At 38.2% G+C, this 26323-nt stretch overlaps 1 pseudogene; it reads left to right on the top strand.

Annotated features, from left to right (window-relative positions):
- Nucleotides 1-8113, top strand: part of LOC124961428 (complement factor H-like) — a 119067-nt pseudogene extending 110954 nt beyond the window's left edge.
- Nucleotides 8114-26323: the final 18210 nt, after the last annotated feature.

Here is a 26323-nt window from a genome sequence, read left to right as displayed (position 1 = left end):
TTGTTGATTGGATTGTTTATATTCTTCATGTAGATTTTATTGAGTTCTTTATAGATTCTGGAAATTAGTGCTCTATCTGAGGTATGGTTGACAAAGATATTCTCCCACTCTGTAGGCTCTCTCTTCACATTGCTGATAGTTTCCTTTGCTGAGAGAAAGCTTTTTAGTTTGAATCTATCCCAGTTGTTGATTCTTGCTTTTATTTCTTGTGCTATGGGAGTCCTGTTAAGGAAGTCTGATCCTAAGCCAACAAGTCGAAGATTTGGACCTACTTTTTCTTCTATAAGATGCAGGGTCTCTGGTCTGATTCCGAGGTCCTTGATCCATTTTGAGTTGAGTTTTGTGTAGGGTGAGAGATAGGGGTTTAATTTCATTCTATTGCATATGGTTTTCCAGTTTTCCCAGCACCATTTGTTGAAGAGGCTATCTTTTCTCCATTGCATATTTTTGGAACCTTTGTCTAGTATGAGAAAATTGTATTTATTTGGGTTTGTGTCCATGTCCTCTATTATGTACCATTGTTCTACTTGTCTATTTTGGTACCATACCATGCCATTTTTGTTACTATTGCTTTGTAGTAGAGTTGAAGATCTGGCATTGCAATACCCCCTGCTTCGCTCTTGCTACTGAGGATTGCTTTAGCTATTCTAGGTTTTTTATTCTTCCAGATGAATTTCATAATTGCTTGCTCTATTTCTGCAAGGTACATCATTGGGATTTTAATTGTAATTGCATTGAATCTGTATAGCACTTTAGGTAGTATGGTCATTTTGACAATATTAATTCTGCCTATCCAAGAACATGGGAGATCTTTCCATCTTCTAAGGTTTTCTTTAATTTCTTTCTTTAGTGCTCTGTAGTTCTCATTGTAGAGGTCTTTCACCTCTTTTGTGAGATTGATTCCCAAGTATTTTATTTTTTTCGAAGCTATTGTGAATGGGGTAGTTTTCCTAATTTCTCTTTCTGAAGATTCATCACTTATGTATAAAAATGCATTGGATTTATGAGCATTGATCTTGTAACCTGCTACTTTACTGAATTCACTTATGAGTTCTAAAAGTTTTCTGGTGGAATTTCCAGGTTCCTCTAAATATATAATCATGTCATCAGCGAACAGGGATAGTTTGAGTTCTTCTTTTCCTATTCGTATCCCTTTAATTTCTTTGGTTTGTCTGATTGCTCTGGCTAGAGTCTCAAGGACGATGTTGAATAGAAGCGGTGAAAGAGGGCATCCCTGCCTTGTTCCAGTTTTTAGGGGGAACGCTTTCAGTTTTTCACCATTTAGAATGATATTAGCCATGGGCTTAGCGTAGATTGCCTTTATAATGTTAAGGAATGTTCCCACTACCCCAATTTTTTCTAGTGTTTTGAGCATGAAGGGATGCTGTATTTTATCGAATGCTTTTTCTGCATCTATTGAAATAATCATGTGATTCTTAACTTTAAGTCTGTTGATATGGTGAATGACATTTATTGATTTCTGAATGTTGAACCAACCTTGCATCCCTGGGATAAAACCCACTTGATCGTGGTGCACTATCTTTTTAATATATATTTGTATGCGATTTGCTAAAATTTTGTTGAGAATTTTTGCGTCAATGTTTGGGCATTCTTAATACGTAGAAAATATTGGAAGGTATGTGACTGAGGCCAGCCAGGGAATCAGTATATTTATAAAATAAGCTTGGGTATTTGGACATTGGCACCTAATGTTTAGAATTCAGTAAATAAGGGAAACACATAATGTATATATTATATCATCCATTTCTACTTTTAAAAATTAATTTTTCCTAATTTACTTTCTCTTCCTTGACTTTGACTCTACTTTTTGCTAATGGTGAAGTCAGTGTTTGAGTGAGGTCTCATTTACGTATCTATCTTGCCCTTCTTGCTCTTTTCACCTGGTATATTTATACCATTTATATTTAAAATAATTATTGAACTGTTGGGGTTTGGTGTCTTGTTTTGTTTTATTTATTTTCTCTGTTTCACATTCCTGTTTCTGATCTCTTCCCTTCCTTTGGGGGAGCATTTTTAAAGAATTTAATTTTGATTTATCTTCCTATTTTTGTGTGTATCTTTCTGATAGATTCCCCCACCCCCTTTCTTTTCAAAATTGTTATTTTAGATATTCCAGTATATACATAATATATTTTGAGCTTATCATTCGACTACTATTGACATTTTATTTTTCCATCAAAATGTGGAAACCTTCCTTCCGTTTAAGTGCATTTTCCCTTTAGTGTCTCCTCTATATACACTGAGAAGTATTATCAAATACTATAATTTTCCTTCAGACATTAAACATAATGAACAAACTGATGAGGAAAACATCTAATATATTATATATTTTTCCTTTTATCAGTTACAATGTTCTTTTCTCTCTCCTGAAGACTCAATATTCTTCGGACATCTTTTCATTTCTATATGAAGCATTTTTTCAGTTAGACTTTAATGATATCTCTTGGAGACAGATTCTCTTGATCTTTTCTTATTTATGCCTTTATTCTAAAGCACAGTGTCACTGCATATAGAGGTGGAGAGTGACATCTTTCTTCTTTCACATCCTTGTGGCTTCTATGGCCATGAATGAGAAGCCCACTGTCATTTAATATTAGTCACCTATAGGTAATGTGGATTTTCTACCTTGCAGTTTTCAAGATTTTTTCCTTTATCTTCAAACTGTTTCATTATGATATGTATTAACATGAGTCTACACATCTTCTTGAATACCTACTTTTGTGCCTCATGCCCAGGTTGTGAAATTGTTTTATTAAACTTATTTCTTCCCTCTTTCTGGGCCTCCAATGTTTTCTTTTCTTCTCAAGGTCTCTAAAGTTGAATTCGCTGATAGATTTTCAGTCTATCTTCTCTTGGTCTTGCAAGACTGCTCCCTTTCTTGTCCTTAGGTTAAAGGGATGAGACTTCTCATGAAATTTTTCTTATTTATCTCTACCTGATATCATGCCTGGGATTAGCCTTTTCCAGTGCTCCATCTACAATACACAAAAGCCCTAAAGTGAACTTATATAGCAAACTATTTTCCATTCCTTGAGTTCTGAAGTTCCTAGTCAGAATGAATTCTCTGTACCTTCCAGAGTCTTCTTATATTGGTCTTTAAATTTTTTATATCCAAGATTATAAATTATGCTTAGCAAAAGGAATACATAGGAATGATTTTTACTCATCTTGTCCAAATCAGGAAGAAAATAGTTCCCTTATATTTTCTACAAATTTGCATTCTTTGGATTTTTTCCAAGGAGTTTTTATTTCTTTTGTAATGAAAAGGAGAGTCAAAAAGAAATCAGTAGAGATACAATAAACACTGCATCATGTCATATATAAGAACAAGAAACTTTCTTAGTTTTTCTTGCCATCTACCCATGCAGCATTTATTCCAGACACATTTGTAGTACTAGACCACTGCGAAATGGACACATTTTTTGATGGTTTATATGTGCCTTCAGTGAGATGAAAGGAAGAGCTTACAAATGTAACCCTCATTTTTTGTGATTAAGATTTCTTCAAGCAATCACTTGTCACCAGAAATGATAAAGTCTTGAGGCTATAGACGGTGATAAGTTTGTGCTGGCTTTAATTTTATCCTGTGTTTTGATTTGTTCTCTCCATAAATGAAATGGTATTTTTCAGATTCCACAGGAAAATGTGATTCTCCTCCACCTGTTGAAAACGGAGACCTCACTTCATTCCCATCATCAGTATATTCTCCAGGTTCATCAGTTGAATATCAGTGCCAGTCTTTGTATCAACTTCAGGGTAGCAAGACAATAGTGTATAGAGCTGGAGAGTGGTCAGAACTGCCCAGATGTTTACGTAAGTACTTCAGTGTTCTCACAGGTCCTAGGAAAATCAGAGCCTTGAATATGATACTTTGCTGTGTTCAATAGAACATTCACACATTAACGAAGATATATTCTGTGGAATGCTTCTCTACTAAATATTAATATGTGAGGAAATAAATATTAATAAGTTATATTTATTTTAAAATAATAAGTACAGTTATATGTATTCTAGACACATAACGTGAGGACTTCTAAAACTACATTTTAAGTTTTTTGTTAGCCTGTATTAGTTGCCCATATTAATGGGGGTCATTGTGATATTTCCATACATGTATATATCCTGCCTGATCATATCCAACTCCATCTACCCACCCTACTGCTCACACACTTCTCAGCCTCTAATGGTCACTATTCTACTTTTAGGTCACCCTTTTTAATATTCCACATATGAAAGGTAACGTATGGGGCTTATCTTTCTGTGTCTGGCTCACTTCACTTGACATAATATCCTCCAGTTGTATCTATTTTGCTATAAATTATAAGATTCAATTCTTTATGGCCGAATAATATTTCCTTGTTTATATATGCCACATTATCTTTATCTTATCTATGGATCAACACATTCTCATTCAACATCTTAGCTTTTGTGAATAACACAGCAATAAACATGGGTATACAAATATCCCTTTGGTATGCTGATTGATGTTTTCTTTGGATATGTACCCAGAAGAAGGATAGCTGGATTATATGGCAGATCTAATTTTAGGGTTTTGAGAAACCTTCTGTTCTCCATAATGATTGAACTGATTTAAATTCCGACCAAGTGTGCATTTTCCCCCACATCCTCACCAACACTTGTTAATTTCAGGGTTTATTTTTAATAATACACATTCTAACTGGGGTGATACAATACCTCAATGTAATTTTTATTTTCAAATAAAATAGCCTGATGGTTAATTATGTTGAGCATTTCTATGTATTTTTGGCCATTTGTATTTGTTCTTTGAGATATCACAAATCATTTGTCCAACTTTTAATTGGATTACTTGTTTTTAGTTTTTTGAGGTCATTAAACACACATTCTAGATATTAACCCTTTGTCAGATGCATACATGGCAAGTGTTTTTCTTTTCCTCCCTTTATTCCATGCCTTGTCTCATTCTGTTGTTTTTTTAGCTGTGGAAAAAGTTTTCAATTTAATATATAGAATTTTTGCTCCTGTGCTTTTGTGGTCTATCCATGAAATTGTTGCTTGAACAAATTTATTATTTCTTCATTGTTTTATTCTACTAATTTTAGAGTTTTTAGATATTATATTTAAGCCTGTGAAATGTTTTGAATTTAATTTTGTACATGAAAAAAGGAGTCAAGATTTAATCTGTATATGGATATATATTTTTACCAGCATCATTTACTGAAGAGGTCACCCTTTAGCCAATGTTTTCCTTCTTTCTTTTTGGAAACTTTTTTACGAATAAGTACATAGAGATGCTTGCATTTATCTATATCTATCTATCTATCTATGTATCTATCTATCATCTATCTATCTATCTATCTATCTATCTATCTATCTATCTATCTATCTATCTGAGAGTCTCTATTCTGTACCATTGGTCTATGTGAATGTTTTTGTGCGAATACTATGGCATTTTGGTTATTATGGCTCTGTAGTATGTCTTAAAATCAGGTATTGTAATGCTTACAGCTTAGATTTTTTTTGTTCTTCAAGATTTATATACTTATTCAGGGTCTTTTGTGCTTCCATATGAATTGTAAAATTTTCTTGTCTAGTTCTGTGAGGAATATCATTTGTATTTTAATGAGTATGGCTTCTAATCTGTAAATTGCTTAAGGTATTATGGACATATTAACAACACAAATTCTTCCAGTCATTGAACATGGGAAATATCTTTATTTATTTTGTATCATTTTCAATTTCTTTAATCAGTGTGTGGTAGTGGTCTTTTGTTCTTTGTTGTATTTGTTTGTTTGTTGTACAGATTTGTGAATGGGATTGTTTTTATGATTTGTTTCTCAGCAAATTCATTATTGGTGTATAAAATTCTCACTGATTTTTCTGTGTTGATTTTGTTATCTTGCACCTTACTGTCTTTATCCATTCTAATAGTCTCTTGGTGGAGTCTTTAGGTTTTCCTATATATTGAATCATATGATCTGCAGACACGAATAATTTGGCTTCTCTCCTTCCAATTTGTTTGTTCTTTCTTTCTCTTATTTCACTTTTCTGGTAAAAACTTCTAGTACTTGAATAAGTGCTGGGAGAATGAACACCCTTGTTCCTGATCTTTGAGGAAATGTTTTCAACTTTTCTCACTTCAGTACATTGCCTGTGACTATGTGATATATAGCCTTTATGATGCTGAGGTATAATCTTTCCAGACATTATTTGTTCAGGGCTTTTATCAGGAAGTGATGTTGAATTTTTTTCAAGTGCTTTCTGTGTCTATTAATCCCACGATTTGTATCCTTCATTACTGTTGGTGGCATGTATTATGTTTATTGATCTGCATATTGTGAACCATCCTTGCATCCCTGGGATGGAACCAATTTGTTTATGGTGAACAATCTTTATGATTCTCATGAACCAGATTTGCTAATATTTTGTTGAGAAATTTTTCATCTCTGTCCATGATGATTATTAGTCTACAGTTTCTTTTATCTAGTGTTCTTATCTGCTATGCTACCAGAGTACCACAGAGAATGAGTTGGGAAGGATTCCCTCTTTCAATTCTTTGCAGTAACTAAGCATGAGGGCAATTGGCCAAACAGGAGTTGGACAAAAGCGACCAACCCAAGCTTTATTGGAAATTGGCTGTCGGTTGAAATTTCCAGTTCCCCGGGATACAGGTCAGGGTAGAGAGCTAGAGAAAACCTCATAGGTTCTCCGGCTGCCCAGAGTCTTTACAGGCCGGTATAGGTGGGGAAAGGCATGAGGGTTTAGTGTCCCCCAAGGTTTGGCTGGGGATTCTGTTGATTGATGGGCAGTAGCAAGACACTACGAAGTTTATCTGCCTCCATCTGAGTGGTTGTTCTTTGGTGCATGCCGGCAGCCTGATGCCCCCCCATACTTGCAGTGGGTTGCCAGGTGTCCAGCTTCCCCCCATGCAGCCACTTAAATCCACCCTAACAGTAAGTTTAAAAGATATGGAATAAGTTCTTCCTTAAAGAGGTTGAAAAATTAATCAGTAATCACATCTAAGCTTTCCTAAATTTTTTATTATTAATTCAATCTCATTATTCATTATTGATCTCATCTGGTTTGTATCTTTTCAAGGTTTAATTTTAGCAGAACATCTGTGTCCAAAAATTTATGAATTTCTTCACATTTTTCAATTTGTTAGCATGTATTTCATCTTAATAATCCCTAATGATCCTTCATATTTCTGTGGTACTGGTTATACTGTCTTCTTTTTCATTTCTTATTTTGTTTGAATTATCCCTTTTTTTGTCTTGGTTTTTCTTATTAAAGCTGTATTCATCTTTCTTACCTTTTCTGATAACCAAATTTTTGTTTCATTAACCTTTTCTACTGCTTGTGTGTGTGAGACACCCTCTCTTATACATTTTTATAACTGAAACTTTGTAACATTTGACCAAGATTTTAATTAAAGAAAAACCAGAAATGTGGGAGGCTGAGGCACGATGATCCCAAGTGTGAGGCCAGCCTTAGCATTTTAGTGAGAGCCTATCTCAAAATAATAATGATAATAATAACAATAATAATAAAAAAATACTAGGACTGTTGATGTAGCTCAGTGGTAAAGTGTCCCTGGTTTCACTCTCCCATCCAAAAAGAAAAAAATCAGCCATCGTGCCATGATGTTTTTACACTCTAAAATGCCGAGCTCTTAATATGGTAATTAATCTTTTCAGTTGATAATAAAATATAATTATCACATATTAACCACCTAATTTTTACATCATTTTCCATTTTAAATTTATTTAAAATATCTGGTATTCACAAAAAAATTTGTTCAGAAAGAGTTTTCAGGAAGAATTTTTGAAACATTAAAAAGCATTCTACTTGAACATCCCAAAGTCTTGATAAAAGACCCCTCTTACTTAATATTTCATGTTCATTTCTTTCAGATGCATGTGTAATATCAGAAGAAATCTTGGAAAGACACAACATAAGCTTCAGGTGGAAAGATGAGCAAAAACTTTATTCTGTGTCAGGAGATTTGGTTGAATTTAGATGTAAATATGGATATCGTCCATTAGCAAATCAACTATTTCATACAAAGTGTATTGATGGTCACATGGAGTATCCTTGTTGCACAAAAAAATAATAGGTACCATTATTAATATCATTAGAACATACACTTAAATTCAGAATTTTTATTATTTAATCTAGTTTTAATTTTATTTTTAAGTATTGTTTAACTCATTTTTATTCATAAATCAGAATTTGTGTTGATATGATATGTGCTGACGTATTTAGAATCTCAGAGACCAGAGGCCCACATCTTAAAAGCATTGCATTCAAATTTGGCAAACTTGTTGCATCCTGTTCATAAAACATCTATGGCAAGAAATTAAATGCAATTACTTCCATGTTTGTCTTTATCCATCATTCTCCAAACTCTAAAAGTTTTCTACATAACTTTAGAGGTTCTCTGAGACTTTGTTTCACAGTGCATGGAAAGATACACTCTCCATCTTCAAAATTATGTAATTCAGAAACATGTAAAAACCAAATAAGTCATGCCTTATGTTAGTAAAAAAATATAAGCAATTACTGATTATAACTTATCAGTCAATAAACAAATGTAAAAAAGATGACATATGAGCTTCCAAAATACATGAATGTAGTACATTTAAAAATGTAAACAAATCACAAAGAGGAATAAAAGTTTAATTGGATATGTAACTATCATAACTGTCACTGTATAACTATGGAAAAAAGGATTGGCAGAAAATGCCATATAATCAGTAAAAACTACATTCGTGTTTATAGATAAGAGGATTAAGTTGTAATTCCTTTAAAGAGACAATCCCTAAGTTATACTGGTTTAACTTCTGATTTTTTTTGCACTGTAGTATGAAAGTGATACATATCACTTGAGTAGAAACTGTATTTTAATCTTTTCCTAAGGCTAGAAATACATGGTATACTACTTTTATGTTATTGTTTAAAAATAGTTAACAGCATCCAATTGGGCTTGTGATCAACAAGGTAAGCTGTCAATATCTACAGAGTACTGTTCTGCTAAGCTATGATATAGGACAGGTTGGGGATATTAAATACAAGTTCAACTTAAAATAATTTCAATTTATCATGAGTTAATCAGGAGGTAACCCCACTATAAGTTGAAGAGTATCAGAACTTATCTATATTGTAAAATTTTCATCTTTAATATAATCAGTTTTGAACCTTAAGAATAAGATATTTTTAAGATAATGATGTCTAAAAAGCAAGGTGATCATGTATAGAAATACAGACCTCATCGGCAATGATCTCAATGTCAAATAGTGCTTTAATGAATTTTTTGTTATAGAAATGGTTTTTCTAGTTTAAAAATTTCAGTAACAAGATTTTGAAGTGTAATTTTTATGTCTTTACATTTCAGATTCCACTATTTAGTTAAAATCACCTTTGAATAGAAACATCTTTGATTTTTAAAAGGTATAATGTTTAGGATGAAAATAAAGATAAAAATACACAAAAATTTAATGTGACAAATGGTTACTTCTTATTGCATAAAATCACATGGCTTATATTAAATACTTTCCTCTTCTTTCAGATCGTGATTTAGACAAATTGACTGAGTTGAGGCAGATTTCTCAATTTCAAGGAAATTGGTTATAATAAGCAAGTAATCTTTGTGCTTAATGTTAACACTTGTGAATATATTTAACTCAGACCCAATGGGCCACTATAACAAATAAATTAATTTATTCAGTGTGACTTATTTTAAAAAGACACACCTTTTCATACAGTTAATGGACTAAAATGCCCAAGGTCAAGGTACCAGTTAAATTGGTGTCCCAGGAGGGCTTATTCTCTGCTTTGCAAATGGTACCTTCTCACTGCATTCTAACTAGGTGGAAGGGTCAAAGAAGTACTCTAGCCTTTCCTTTTAAGGGCAATGTATCCATTATTGAGGAAGGAACCCCATACCTATTCACCTAAAAAGACTTCACCTACTAACATGCTCACTGTGGTCACTAGGAATGAAACGGTGACATTTAGGGGGACACAAACATTCAGGACAAAATAAAATAGGGCAGGAAAAAGACAGCAAGGCAGTCCATGCAACAGAAACCAAAAGGCAGTGGGGATGGTTATACTAATATTACACAGAAGAATTTCAGCCAAACACTATAAGAAACACACAAAAGATGGTCATTATGTGGTCATAAATGGGTCAGTTCCTTGAGAGTATGTGTGCATGTGTCTGTGTGTGTCTGTGTGTGTTTGTGTGTGTGTGTGTGTGTGTGTGTATATAGATAGATAGATAGATAGATAGATAGATAGATAGATAGATAGATAGATCTTAAGGGAGAAATAGACTACAAAATAATAATAGAAGGGTGCTTCAGTACTCGACCTTTAACAATGGATAGTTCATCCAAACAAAAATTCAATAAAAAAACATTGGACTTGAGCTATATTTTACCAAATAGACCTAACAGACATATATACAGTATTCCCACAATAGCAGAATACACATTATTCCGTAGTGCATACACAGCATTCTCCAGGATAAGTCATATGATATGTCACAAAAAAGTTTCAAGTATTTAAGAATACTGAAATGATATCAAGTATCTTTGCCAAAGAAACACATGAAACTCTAAATCAATAACTGAATGTTGGCATATTCACAAATATATAGAATTTGAATAACATCTACCTGACCTTTCAATAGGTCATTGGCAAAATTGAAAGGAAAATTAAATGATTCTTACACACATCAAAACACAGCATACTAAAATGTATAAAGTGCAGAAAAGGAATTCTGTAAAGGAAGTAGATACATAACTATAAATGCCTGTATGGATTACATCACAAATAAATAACAGAGCTTCAAACTTTATACCTCAAAGAACTAGAAAATGAAGAAGTAACTAAACTAAAGATATTATGAGAGAGGCAATAAAAAGTATTGAAAAAGGAAAAAATAGCAACTAAGGAAATAATATTAAGCATCAACAATGTTAAGAATTGATATTTGAAATAATAAACAAAATTGATAAAAGTTAGCTAGATAAATACTAAAGTAAATAAAATCAAAATGAAGAAGAAACATTCAGCTAATGACACAAAAATAAAATGTACTATGAATCTAGTGTGAACAATTATACCAATAATTTGGATCACCTAGAAGAAATGAACCTATTTGTAGACACTTGCAACCTACCAGGTCTGAATTAAAAATACAAAATTCTCAAGAGACTAATAATGAGCAAGGAATTTGAATCAGTTATTTAAAAATCCTATATGAAAGAAAAATCCCAGGATCTGATAATTTACTGGTAAGTTTTATAAAACATTTAAAAATTAATGTGACCTTGATGGACCCAACTACCATGTGTAACTATAAAGCTCTAATAAAAAAAATTAGCATGTATCCTTTTCATGTCCCTCCAAAATACTGAGGAGTAGTAATCACTTCCAAATTCAATTATGAGGCCAACATTATCTTGACATCTAAGCTACATAAGTATATTATGAGAAAATAATAAACTATTATACCTGATGAATATCCCCGGTGAATAGAGAAGCAAAAACTGTCAAAAAAGATGAATTCAACAGTACATTTAAGGGCTTATAAGACTTGCTCATCTGTGATTTATTTCTGAGACTCAAAGATGGTTCAATAAATACCAGTCATTAAATACTATACATTATATTAACAGAAAAAATTAAAAATCATTATTATCTGAATAAATAGATAAAAGCAACATCATTTTACAATAAAAAATCTTTTAAAAATTTGACATAGAAGGAGTTGCTTCAAGAGAATAAAGGGCATATACAAGTTGGATAATCCTAACCCAAATATCCAAAATCTGAAATGCTAAAACTTCCTAAATGTTCTAGATAATAATGCCAAAAGTGGAAATTCCACACCATGATATTTTGTCCAATGCACAAAATCATTTGGAGTATGCATATAATTATCTTTGCAATATATTTATGTAGTGAATATGTAAAACAAGTATATTTTGTGTTTAGGATCATGTCCTACCCCAGTGTATCATTCTGTATATATAAATACTTCAAAATAAAAAATGTGGTCCTAAGCATTTGGAATTAGGGATATTCAACTTGCATTAGCAGTCTACAATTGATATCATACTAATTGTAAGAAGGTAAATATACTTTAAAGCACAGCTGGAGAGGCTGATGAGTGTTGCTCAATTGTACAAAGAAAGGGGTGGTGCTAGAGGTCGAAGTCAGTAGCCACCATCCTTTGGAGGATGTCCTGAGCCTGTCCACTGAAACCATTCTGCTCTCCAAAACCTCTTGGTTTGTGATGGGAGGGAACGTTTTCAATATCTCTGAAAGGTCTTCAGGACATTTCATCCACTGTGTTGGTCATTTCTATTCATATGAAACTCAATACAACAGTCACTCTATCACACACTTGGTTTCCTCGACCAGAAAAGCTCCTTCATTTCCTGCTGCACAGCAATGCTGAGAAGTTTTCAACTATTTAGACCCTTATTCCCTCTTAATTATAAATTCTATCTTTGAATTATATATGTGCTCTCATTTCTTGGAAGCAAATAAATGTAGCCGGTCAAAGACCCGAATGACTAAGGTCACAAAAGACACGACAGTGAAGGAAAACACTGCATGATCATATATTCAAACTCTAGCAAAAATAAGCCCAGGGTTTATAGAGGAAAGGATGCTCAAGGTGCCACAATGGGAAAGAGAAAAAAGTGAGGAATAATTGAGTGGTAATGACTTAGAAAAAAATTACTCAGAAAACTTAAGAACAAGGGAAAAAGGTAGGGGAGAGCTATATCTTATTCAGTCTAACACAAAGAAACCCCAAAATTCATGGAACCTGCCCATATTTGAGGACCAAAATAGACAGAGATCATCAAACATTAGAAAAACTTTAAAGAGGATGATCCTGGAGTGTATGCACAGATATATACAGTGGCAAAGAGACAATGCCCTAACAAGGGTCAGGGAGCAGCTATCAACAAACCTAAGGCCCTGAATGTTTCTTCTAATGTACTGCTGCAGTAGTTACTCACCAAGATACTATTATTCAGATAACATCTCAAAATTCAGCTCATTTGTTGGAAATGGAAGCAGCTGTCATAGCCCTTGTGAAGTTTAAGGAGCAACAAATGAATCTCTTTACTGATAGTAATTACATTGCTCAGGTGATTCCCAAATTAGAATTGGCTGGACCCATAGCCCCTCAGAAGCTGATTTAGCCACTCAGACGTTTTTCATCTTTTCCTCAGTAAAACAAGCCAGAAGAATTGTTGACATGACCCCAGTTTTGGTAAACTTCGATTTATTCATGTGTCTGTTTTTGTTAGCATTTTATTACATATGTAAGATGCGCCTACGCCAACAAAGGGATATAAGATCATTGTAAAAAATGCACTTGCTGCCTTAGAAACTGGAACTTCTCCTGAGGCTTGGTTGTCTCAAATGGACGGCTGGTTTCAGAGACGAGAAAGTCTCCTGTGGCTGACATATCAACCTAAGACAGGAGCCAAGACGATAATATCAAGCTTCTTGGTTATCCAATGATGGGTTAGAATGTCAGTAAGACATGTGGATGCCTAAGACAGGCACAGTCGATCCAGAAATAGCGGTAGCTATCACCCATCCATTAAAGTTTTCTTCACTTTTTAAAACTGAAAAGGGGGAGATGTAGAGACATGTTTAAGTGGCTCTAAGTGGTGGCTGGCATTGGACCAAGAGGTGGCACATAATTAGTGTTAACATGGGGTGAACTCTCATGACCTTTTGCCTGATTGGTTGATGTCTCTTCATCGCTTATGTTCAACATGTGTTCCTCATTCTTGATAGGTACCATGGCGCGTGCTCCAATCGTGCTACTTAATCCTGAGCTGATTGGCTGCCTTAGTGTATACAAGACATTCTCTTCACCTGGGAGGAGGACACAGGACTAAGAATGCACCTATAGGAAGCACCTCTGATAAGCAGCACCTCTGATAGGACGTACGATGAACCACTAAGACGCACCTCTAGAATGCACCTCTGTTCACACCCCTAAGACGCACTTCTAAGAAGAAGCAGCAAACCTCTAAGAAGTAGCACCCCTGAAAGCATAGCCTCTCTGAAAGCGGTAACTGCTCTGAAAGCATAGGACCTCTAAAAGCAAGCAAGCCTCTCTTCTTCTATAAACTAGCAAATAAGCAAAAAAGCAGCCCAGAAATAGAAGTAGTTCATTCCCAGTCCGCCTCTGATAAATTCTCGTGGGATTGTTGCTGTGAGCAGCAACATGTAGGCACTATTCTGTTGACTCTCCTGGAAATGGTGTCTGCCTTGACACCTCAGTGTACTGTACCTGGTCAAGTATCTGCATAAAGACTCTGGTTACAGTATCTAGTGACAATATATGGGTAGAATTTTGTTTATTGTATTTGGTCAGAGCATCTGACTAATGTCTCAGGTTATTATACCTTGTCAGTGATTAATTATTATCCCTGTATACTGTATGTGGCCACAGTATCTGGTTTTGTAACTGGTCACAGTATTTGAATAAGCCTCTGGCTCCTATTCCTTGTCATCATATCTGGGTACTGTCTGTGTTTACTATATCTGGTCACAGTACCTGGCTATTATTCCTGATTATTATAACTGGTCAGAATATCTTTCTAATGTTTCTGGTTATTGTAACTGGTCATGTTATGTAGCTAAGGTCTGTGGTTATTGTAGTGGGTTATGGTATCTGACTCATGACAGAAGGGTCAGGCATTAGGATTTTGTCTGTATTTGATGCACCATGGGATCTGGCTAATGTCTCTGGTTACAGTGCCTCCTGACTGTATCTAGGTATTTTTTCAGTTTACTGTTCCTGGTCACAATATCAGGCTTAACTCTCTGGTTATTGAACCTTCTCATAGTAGTTGTTAATGTCCTTATTCCTCTATTTGGTCACAGTATCTGGGTAATGACTCTTTTAACTATGTTTGGTCTTGGTATCTGCTCAATGTTCTAACCACTGTATTGTGTCATGGTATCTGGGTATTGTCTTGGTATACTCTACCAACTCTTGGTATCTGGTCAATGTCTCTGGTTACAAGTCACAGTATCTGGCTAATGTCTGTAGTTCATGTACCTGGTCACAGTGAGTGGATAATTTCTCTGGTTTATGTACTTGATCACCAAATCTGGCTAAATTAAGTCTCTGGTTATTGTACCTTGACAAGGAGGTTGCTAATGGCTTTGATTTCTGAACTTGTTGCTGTGTGTAGTTAATGTCTCTGGTTACTGCATCTGGTCACCTTATGTAGGTAATGACTCTGGTTACTATGCCTAATGTCTTGGTCAGTTTTTTCCTCGCTGTGACTAAAAGGATCTGAGCAGAACAATTATAGATGAGGATAAGTTTATGTGGGGGCTTACAGTTTCAGAGGTCTGAAGGCCATAAACTGTCAGCTGCATTCTTTGGGCTTGAGATCTGGGAGTACATCATGGTGGGAGAGAGTGTTGGAGGGAAGCATCTTATATCTCGGTAATCAGGAAGCAGCAGAGGGAGTCTCCACTCTCCAGATACAAAATCTATACCCCAAAGCCACAGCCCAATTCCAATCTCCTCCAGCTACACCCTGTCCTTTCAGTTGCCACTCACTTAATCCCACCAAGGAGCACATCACCGATTAGGCTAAGAATCTCACAACCCAATCATGTATCCTCTGAACCTTCTTGTATTGTCTCACATGTGAACTTTGGGGAGACACCATCAAATATCCACCATCACACCTAGTCATGATGTTTTACTGGTCACAGTATCTGAAAATGTCTCTGGTTACTGTACCCAGGTCATAGTATTTGAATATTTTCTCTGGTTATTGATTCTGAGCACAGTATCTAGCTAATGTGTCCCATTACTCTACCCAGTCATGGTATCAGGGTAATGTCTCTACTTAGTGTACCTTGTCACAATATATGATTAATGTCTGGTGACTCTATCTGATCACAGTAACTGGATATTTTTCTGTGTGCTATACTTATTCAAAATGTCTGACCATTTCTCTGTATGATATACTTAGTCATGGTATCTGACCATCATCTCTGGTGACAGTAGCTACACAGTGTATCTGGCTAATATCTGTGTTTACTATGCCTGGTCAAAGGTTCTGGCTAATGTCTCTGTGAATGCCTCTGCTTATTGGAACAGGTTAAGGTACAAGGTATTGTTTCTGCTTACTGTTTCTACTCACAGAATCTGGCAAAGTTCTTTGTTTACTGTACCTACTTATCATTATTGACTTCCGTCTCTAGTTACTGTATCTGGTCACCATACCTGGTGAATATTTCTGACTACTATACCTGGTCAGGATATCTGGCTAATGTATCTGTATCCTGGACCTTTTCATGATATCTGGCTAATGACACTGGTAACTCTACTTGTATACAGTGTCTGGGTTACGACTGTTTCCTGGTTCTCTGTGTCTTCCTAAAGTCTCAGCTACTGAACCTGGTCATGGTATCTTGCTAATGTCTCTGGATAATACATCTAGTCATAGTGTCTTATTAATACTTTGCTTACTGTAGCTCTACATGTCATTAGTTTTTATCACTGGTTACTATACATGGCCATGGTATCTGGCCAGTACCTCTTCTTACTGTAACATGCTGAGTTGTGAAGTGTTGTCTCTGCTTACTCTTCCTGGCTATAGAATCTTCATTTACTTTACCTTGTTAGAGCATCAGGTTACTGTGTCTTTTTTGTGTACCAGGAGGTGTTATTACGGTTTTCTCTCTGTATACTCTATCTACTCACAATATTAGGCGTATGCTTTTGGTTAATGTACTGTTTCATGTTATCTAGATATTATATTTGATTCCTCCACCTGGTCATGGTGTCTGGATGATAGGTCAAGTTACAATACCTGGACATGATATCTGGCTAATGTCTTGGGGTACTGTACCTGTGCACAGTATCTGGGTATTGTCTCCGTTTAGTGTACCTGGCAATGGTGCCTATATATTGTCTCTGGTCACTGTTCTTGGTTATTGAATCTGGTTAATGTCTCTAGTTCCTGTACCTGGTCATGGTATCTGGGTAATGTCTCTGATTATTATATCTTTTCACAGTATATGGTTACTGACTCATCATGGTATCTGGGTATTGTTCTGTGTACTGTACTTGATCAACCTGTCTGGATATGTTTCTGTATACTGTACCTGGTCACTATACCTGCCTAATGCCTCTGGTTACTATATGTAGTCATGGTATTTGCCTAATGTCTATGCTTATTGTCCCTGCTCACAGTCTCTGGTTAATGCTTTTGCTTATTTTAACACATTGAGGTACGAGGTAGGAGAGATGGGATATTTTCTTTGCTTGCTGTCCCTACCCTGGGAATCTGGCTAAGGTCACTTTTTACTATACCAATCATGGTATTAGGGTATTGTCTCTTTTCTCTGTGGTGGTGGTACCTGACTAATATCTCTGGTTACTATATCTGGTCCCAGGATTGGATTAATATCTCTGCTTATTGTATGCAGTCAAATATTTGGGTATTATTGCTGGATACTATACCTTGTCACAGTTTCTGGAAAATGACTCTGCTTACTCTACTGGGTCACAGTATCTGAATACAGTCTCAATCTATTTTAACTGGTCATAATACCTGACTCCTGGCTAATGTATCTAGTTACTACACCTGGTCCCAGTCTCTGGCTAATGTCTCCCGTTGTTATTCCTGGTCACAGTTCCTGGCTCATTTGTCTATTTACTATAGCAATGTATGTGGTCTCTGTATCTGCTGTTGTCTGGTTTCTAAACTTCATCACTGAATCTGGATATTATCTCTGGTTACAGTGACTGGTTTCTGTGTCAGACTAATGTCTCTCTTTATTGTATTCAGTCACAGTATCTGGGCATTTTCTACCTGGTCACTGTATCAGGCCTGGTTACTCTCTCTGTTCATAACCTCTAGCTCTTGTTTCCAGTTACTTCACCTGGTTACGGTAGCAGATTAATGTCTCTGATGAGTGTATTTGGTCATTATATCTGGGTTTTGTCTCTGTTTACTGTATGTGGTAATGGTATCTGACGAAGGTCTCTGGGTACAGCACCTGCTCATGTTATCTGACTTTTTCGGTGTACTATACATGTTCAGGTTATCGGACAAATACCTTTGGTTACCATACCTAGTACCAGAGTCTGGATAATTTCTGGTTTGGCTACCTTCTCACGGTTTATTTCTGTTGTCTCTGGTTCCTGCACCCAGTTGCAGATACAGGTTATGGACTGTAGTGGCTGTACCTGGATATGATATGAAGCAATTGTCTGTGAATGCTGTAGTTGTTATGGTATCTGACTCAAATCTCTAATTGCTATCCTTGGTCACAGAATTTGGATACTATCACTGGTTACTGAATTTGGTAATTGTGTCCAGCTATGGTCTTCGGATAGTATACCATTCATGATATCTGGGTATTTTCTCTGTATACTGTACCTGGTCAAGGTACTTAGGTTAATGTCTTTGGTTACTATACTTGTTCACAGTATTTGCATAATGATTCTGTTAAGTGTACCTAGTCTCAGCATCTTCCTAATGTCTCTGGTTGCCATACCAGATAACAGTAATTGCCTAATGTCTCTGCTTACTGTACGTGATCATGGCAACTGGCTAATGCCTCATCTTACCATAACAGGTTACAGTATCACAGTCTGTGCTTACTATTCCTGGTCAAGTATCTGGCTAAGGTCTCTGTTTACTGCACAGTGTCACAGTATTAGGTTATTGTATCTCTTTACTATACCTGGTCACTATATTAGGGTATTGTTTCTCTTTACTTCATCTGGTCACAGTACCTGGCTAATGACCCTAGTCAGACATTATCTAACTATTATTCTGGTTACAGTACATGCTCACAATACTTGGATAATGTCCAGTTGCTGGATAGGTTATGGTGTCTCTGTAACATCTGTGATTACTATACCTGATTGTATAATCTGGATTGTGTCTCTGCTTACTCTACATAGACATGGTATCTGATTATTTTCTCTGGTTACTGTTTCTCCTCATGGTAGGTATTTGTTATTTGTGCCCATGGTATCTGGCTGGTATCTCTAGTACCTGGTACATATCTGGTTTGATGGTTAATGTGAATTCTCAACTTGATGGGATTAAGAGATTCCTAAGATTCAAAGGCTTCTGTATGTCTCAGTGAGGTTGTTTCTAGGAATGATTGGATGTGGGACAGCAAACTGAGGTAAAGACACACTGTCAGTGTGGGCAGCACACTCCAATAGGTTGGGGACTTGGATGGAACAAGAGTTGGAAGAACAAGGAAGCAACAGCAGAAGCAAGCTCGATTCTTCTTGAGAGGGTTCTTGACTACTGCTGTGATCACCTGAGGACATCATTATCTAGCTCCTTCCTTTTTCCAAAGGAGAATGACCAGCAACTCTACGGGGAGTTTTCAGGCCTTTGGTCCAGGACAGGATGACATCATTGTCTTCTCTTGTTCTGAGACTCCAGTTTCATGGAATGAGCAGTTACTCTCTCTCCTGTTATCCAGTCTGCAAATGGTCACTGCAGAACTATCCACATTCTAGATGTCTAAGCCAATCTAATGAATCCCCTTTTTGTAACCATGCATATATCCTATTGCTTCTATTTCTCTAGAGAAGTATGACTGATACATCTGGCTAGTGTGTTTGGTTACTGGTCATAGTATCTGGTTATTGTCGCTTTGAAATATACCTGGTCACAGTATGTCTGTAATGTCTCTGTTTAGCACACTTGGTTACAGTATCTGGGTAATTTCTTTGGTTAGTGTGTGAGCTCACATATCTGGAATTGTCTGTGTTTTCTGTATGTGAACATAGTATATGTGTATGTTTCTGAGAATTGCACAAGGTCATAATAGAGAATTATTCTCAGGTTACTGTAGCATGTCACAATATCAGAGTATTGTTTTTGTTTACTGTCTTTCATTATTTGCCCCTATTGTTTTGGGCCTCTGGCAAGATAGAACAAGATGGGAGAGGGCAAATACTGTAGCAATGTTGATTACCTCATTGTGGCCAGGAAGCAGAGATTAGGAAGTAGAATAGAAGGGAACCTGGGATAAATGACAAAATGTACCAACAAGGGCATTCCCTCAGTGATCTCTATCCTCCAACCACAAGTACTTTGTGACGTTCCTACCCATCCCAATGGCCAATTGAGGGATAGATCCATTGTCAGTCTCATAATCTATTTATGAGGTCACATCCCTCTGATCTGCAATGGCATTGTGGGTATGTACCCATGTGGCTGCCCCATGAGCAGCTTGAGGAGCCTAGGCACTTGAGGAGGCTAGGCACTCCATTTCAGTTTCAGTGGGTCTGGGTTCCCAGGCAGTATAGATGGACATGTGCTTGGTTAGAGTAGGCAACTAGGGTGCCATACCACAGTGGGGCTAATATGCCATGTGGACACAGGTGGTGGTGGTGAAGCCAGAATTAAGGACAGGTAATTAGTGTAGAAATAGGGAATTGGGTCAATTCGAGGAAATGGAGGCCATAAAGTCATCTGCCTCTGGAAGTTGGAGACTGCCACTGGAAGAATGGAATGTCAAGGATCTCTGGAGCCCATTGATTACCAAATTTACCTGCCTTTATCAAGGACTGCAAGCAAGGAGCTGCTAATTAATGCCCCCTGGGCCCTTACCTGCCTGAATCACCTTGGCCCTCCCCCTGCCCATGCTTTCTCAGTAATGCAAAACCAGGCCTAGTCACATAGGCAGGAAGGAGAGAGATAAGGGGGGAGAGAACTGGAGAACAAAAGAGACTTTAACCTATAAAAGATGTAGGGTGCACTCACTTCTTGGGACTTTTAGAACATCAGCCATGGCCCCCTTCTCCCTGCCGGGAGAAGTCTGTATTATTCCCTTTAAATAAAACCTGCTTAATATGCTTGCCTTGGCGTGCTTCTCTAGTGTTCAATCTTCAACATTAGACGGAGCAGAACTCGTCACCGGTAAACCGCGGTATCAGTGGCTAACTGGGTTGTGGCCCAAACAGGACCTGAGATCCAGAAACACCCCAGCTTCTGGAAGCACAGGCTGGGGCTGTAGGGTGGCACAGTACAGTGAGCTGAAAAGGGTGGTATTGGGACTAATGACATGTTAACTAACTCAGGCTGACTCCTTACTCCTTGGCGAGTGAGCAAGATCAAGTCCTCAAAGGCAGTTTTAATAGTTAATGACGATAAATCAGACCACTATCCGGGATTGGTTAACAACAGTTCCACGAATGTGATCAGCTCATGCTTGCCATATAGTCCTGTGGGACTCTCGCTTGCGTGAACCCCCATGCCTTGCTGACCTTTAAGCTAATTGGGTCCCACCTAGCCCCCACCCTACATAACAGCTCTGTTATTTCCTCAATAAATGAGTTCATGCTGTGCCTTGTGCACTGAGAGACTTCCCGACTCTGGTGTGTTTCCTTTGCCTTCAACACTCATCATCCTGCTTGGCCCTCTATTCTCCTCAGGTGGGCCCTGAGGAGGTACATTGGACCTAGTTACCCGACAGGGAGCAACAACTGGTGCCCCATGTGAGGAAGGCAAAGTCGCCAACAGGCCAATTGGACTTCGGTTACTGTACTCCCGTAAAATATGGGACAGTCCAAATCCAAGTCTGACCCCTCCCTTCACCCCCTTAGCATTCTCCTTAGAAGTAAAGGATTGGAACTCTCAAATAGCCAGGTGTTTCAGACCTGGAAGGCCCTCAATAAAGCAGTCCCTTGGCTGCCTGAAGCAAATTTGTTTGACTGGTCCACATGGGATCGTGGAGAACAACTTGTTAGGAAGAGGGAAATCAGTTTAGGGGAGGGTCCCCCACTGGGAGGGTGCCCTGCATTATCTGCCCTTAAGGCCTGTTTATCTCCAGGACCTCCCAAAGGGGGCTCCAAGGTTCCCCGCAAAGAGCTGCTGCCTCCGGATGGTGGGAAATCTTCCCGGTGGCCATTTTATGATACTGGGCAAGAACTCACTGACTCTAACCTCCCCCCTCCCTGTATGGCCTTCCCGGTAAATGTTAAAATGTTAGTTTGGGAAGGAATGACTGCGGATCACAAGGTGACCTGTGCAGGGATGAAAGATCGCTCCATGGGAAGGTAGATTCTGGCTACCAAAGACATTGGGACACAGCTTCCGCAAGAGAGCTGGCAGATGGAAAGGGATTCCTTATCTTCAGGTCTCTTCTTTCTTGCGCTTCTCTGCTCTTCCTGCAAACTTGAATGCCTCCTTCTTCTCCTCCTCTTAATCCCTCCTCCTCCTCCAACTTTGACTCAGCTGTTTCTGCTTCCATTCCCCAGCCCAGCCCACCTAGTCCTCCTGCCACGAGGTCCTACATATGCTGGTGTGGAGGGAGTAACCAGCCCAACCATCAGTGGCATGTCCTAGTAAGGAGTATGATATAGCAGCCCCTTCCCCACAAGTAGTGGGAGGTAATTGTTTCACAATTTTCTGTGTCCAAACCTGAATTAAACCAGGAAAAAGGGTTAAATGCCCTAGGCACAAAGTTTCTGCTAAAACCTGTCAGCTCCTTCCAGATCTCAGTCAAGGCTTACATTGAAATGTAAATGGAGGAAGCCAGAATGCTTAGTAGGCAACTGGTCTCAAACCCAAGCGGAAAACAAAATAAAAGAGCAAAAATAGTCTTATCTAAAAACCAGCAAAAGTAAATTTTATGGTGCTTTACTAAAGTAATTAATGGCCATATCATTCTTCCAGGACTCTTCTTTTTTTTTTTTGAATTCTACATTTTTTTCTGAGCTCATGACTTTTTTGATCAGTTCTATTTTTTTATTCAACTAGAATTTTTGAACATCTGTTATATTGTAATGGAGATTCACCTATAAAGTTACAAGGCCTTTGATTTTGTGTTATTTGTATGTCATACTGTATGATGTCATGTTTTGTCTGTATCAAAATTGAGCACTCCTAAAATTGAAATTTACAAATGGATCCAAATATTTTTAATTCATGGGATTTAAAAAGGTTCAATTTAAATTGTATAAACTAATAGAAGTAAAATGTCTTTAAAATTAGCTCAGAAGTCTCTAGGTTGTCAAACTAATAAAATGTTGATGTTTATAAAATGTCTGACATCAATTTTTCTAGAACTTTTCTTCAACAGGAAAGAGCTGGCAGATACTGTTTACACTTGTCTGACATCTTGTTTTTTTTTACACTTGACTGATATCTTGTTTTTTTTTTACAATAAGATGAGTGAATTAGAGTTGGCATGTATGGAATTACTCAAACATGTATGTTAGAGACATCTGATTAATTTACAAAGCTATTCCATGGAGTAACATACTTAAAAACATTATTCTTTGTATATTAAATGTGTTCATATTTTCCAGGTATACAAGCCTTTAAAGCAAAAAATTTATCAAGCTGCTAGTCTCCAAATTAAACTTGTCTGTAATGGTAAACCTATCATTTAATGTTCTATAAAGGACCTGTCATCAATAGGGTATATATAAAATTTGTTAAATGTATTTCTAAAAGTTATTAAGAGCCTAATTTCTTTAAAGGTTAAGCATGAAAGCATTTTACCACTTTGCCACACAAAAGGAAACTTAAAAGCTCTCTCAGTCCTTCTTTAATTCATGTTTTAGATATAATGTTAAATTGTGTTAACATTCATATAGACTCAGGAGTCAATATATGTAAACTGCTTAAGATGACATTTAAGAAAGAGTGTAATGTGTGGTAGCAAAAATGGGACAACAGTGATTGAGATTGGGGTCTCTGACCTCATGACTTTGGACAGTGGACTTCCTTGAGAGCTACACAGAGCTCCTAACATTACACTTTGCAGCTGTACCATCTTAGATCTACAAGTTCAATTTGATTCCTTGGCTGCTGTCAGCCTGCAACGGCAAAGGAAGGAGGGCTTTGCCTGTTCCTTGGTGAAGAGTGCTGTTTCTAAGCCAAACGATCTGGCATTGTACAAGATAAAATCAAAAACCTACAAGAAGATCTGGAACGTCATAAGAGTGAGCTTCACTCTAATTTTCTGGATTGGGTTATACAGGTGGCTCCCCTACCACCTCCCACTTAGGGGACCGCTAATCACCATTATCCTTGTGTTCACCTTTGGACCTTGCATAATCAATAAGCTTATCCATTTCCCAAAAAAGTAGGCTAAATCTGTGCAGCTCATGGTGGTCTGACAGCATTATGCCACCCTTCATAATGATGATTGGGAGCCCTATAGGATCATGGATCACTCGTATAAGGACACTGGGTCTAAGTGTCTCTCCGTTAAGCACTGCTCCTCCTGAGGGCCCGGACTGAAGCACTAAGGTGGTAGTCAATAATGGGTAAGATCCTCAGAGGAGGACAACCTAAGACAGGCACACCTTCGAGTAAGATGGACCCCCAAACTGCTAGGGTGATGTTCCATGACCGGTAAGACCCTCCTAGGGCCAACCTAAGACAGACACGCCCTTAATATAAAAAAAAAAGAGGGATATGTTGGGACTAATGACACGTTAACTAACTCAGGCTGACTCCTTACTCCCTGGCGAGTGAGCAAGATCAAGACCTCAAAGGTGGTTTCAATAGTTAATGATGATAAATCAGACCACCATCCGGGATTGGTTAACAGATCTGCGAACATGATCAGTTCGTGCTTGCCATATAGTCCTATGGGACTCTCACCTGCGTGAACCCCCCATGCCTTGCTGATATCTAAGCTAATTGGTTCCTGCCTAGCCCCCACCCTACATAAAAGTTGTGTGATTTCCTCAATAAACGAGATTCTTGCTGTGCCTCGTGCACTGACAGACCTCCTGCCTCTGGTGTGTTTCCTTTGCCTCCAACACTCATCATCCTGCTCGACTCTGTATTCACCTGAGGTGGGCCCTGATGAGGTACATTGGACCTTGTTTCCCGACAGGGAGCAACAGGGTGGAGAGAACAATAATGAGCTCGGTGGGGCAAAAGCACTGGATCACAGCCTCTTCTTCTCTCTCTTTGTCCCTGTAGTCCCTTGAGCTCCCTCAGCTTGCCTGAATTGGGACAGGATGCCTCTGCTCTTTGAGAGTGGACAATGAATTCACCTGTCATGGCTTGAGAGATCTCAAACACCCCCACAAATCTACAGGATGGGACCTCTTGCTTGCTGGCCCCATGAGATGGCCAGGCTATGTCTTCCTGGAACTGATTTGCCAGCTCCCACCCTCAGCAGGTGGAATATGTCCCCTCCAAAAATACCCCAGAATGTTGGGTGCAGGGTGGGATCCCTGTACCTAAGGGCCCCAGTCCTGGCTCTGCATTCTGTACCTAGACAGGACCCCTTCTCTAAATTCTTTCTCCTGGGGCAATGGGTTCAAGAGTTCATGACCTCCCTATAGCAGGGCATTGAGGCAGTTGAGCTATATGTGTGCCACAGGTTTAGTAAGTGCCGGCCCCTGAATCTCAGGCATCAGGTGACCTACAGCCTTCTGCACATGTGCACCCTTGCCTGGAACTCAGACCTGTTCTCTTTCCCCTGAGGAATTCCTGCTCAGACTGGAAGATTGAGCATACTTCTACTCCACAAAGTCACCCTGACATCTCTGTGCTTACCGTGACCCACTCTGCAAGCCCCAGAGGCCCTGAGCTCCTGAGGCAGGACTGCGCTTGACTCCAGGTCCTGCCTTCTGACCTCGTCCTGGCCTCACTGCTCCTCTAAGGTCACCCTGGTGGCCCTGCACTTGCTAGACCCTGGCATGGATGCTCACGCACTTAGAGGGTCCACATGCTTCACTAGAATGTTGGATGGGCCCGTGGCCAACTGCCCAGCAACCAGCGGCACTGAGCAGGCTGATGAGGAACTTCAAACTCCCTTTAACCTGGACACAGTGCAGTCCTAGTGTGAAGTTATATGTCCCTGCTGACCATTCTGTTTGTGGTGCCACGGTGTAGCCCTCATCTCCATGCCTTTGGGGCCCTTTAGGGACTCATTGCTGGAGTCCATGGCCATGATGCAGAAAAAGGTGGCTGGAGATGTCAGAATCCCCACACTGAGCTCCAGGTAGGAAAGGCACCCAGACCAGTTAGTTAGGGTGTTGTCAGCCCTGGAGGCCAAACCTGGGGGACCAGGAAGGATGCTGAGTGGCTATCTGGCCCCACAGCCTCTGTCAGGTCCTGCTGGTCCCCAACTGATTGTGGCCAGAGCTGGTGCAGAGGTGAAGGGCACATGGAGAAGCAGGGCCACCTCTACAGTGCAACCCAGCACAGGGCAGACCCTCTCAACACAAGCATCCTCAGCCAAGTCACCCATGGGTGTCACAGGTGGGCTGAGTCTGAAGTATGTGGAATAG

Source organism: Sciurus carolinensis, chromosome 12 (genome assembly GCF_902686445.1).
Source record: "Sciurus carolinensis chromosome 12, mSciCar1.2, whole genome shotgun sequence".
NCBI lineage: Eukaryota > Metazoa > Chordata > Mammalia > Rodentia > Sciuridae > Sciurus > Sciurus carolinensis.
The sequence above is the reverse complement of the archived record's forward strand: the minus strand, read 5'-3'. Positions and strand labels throughout refer to the sequence as shown.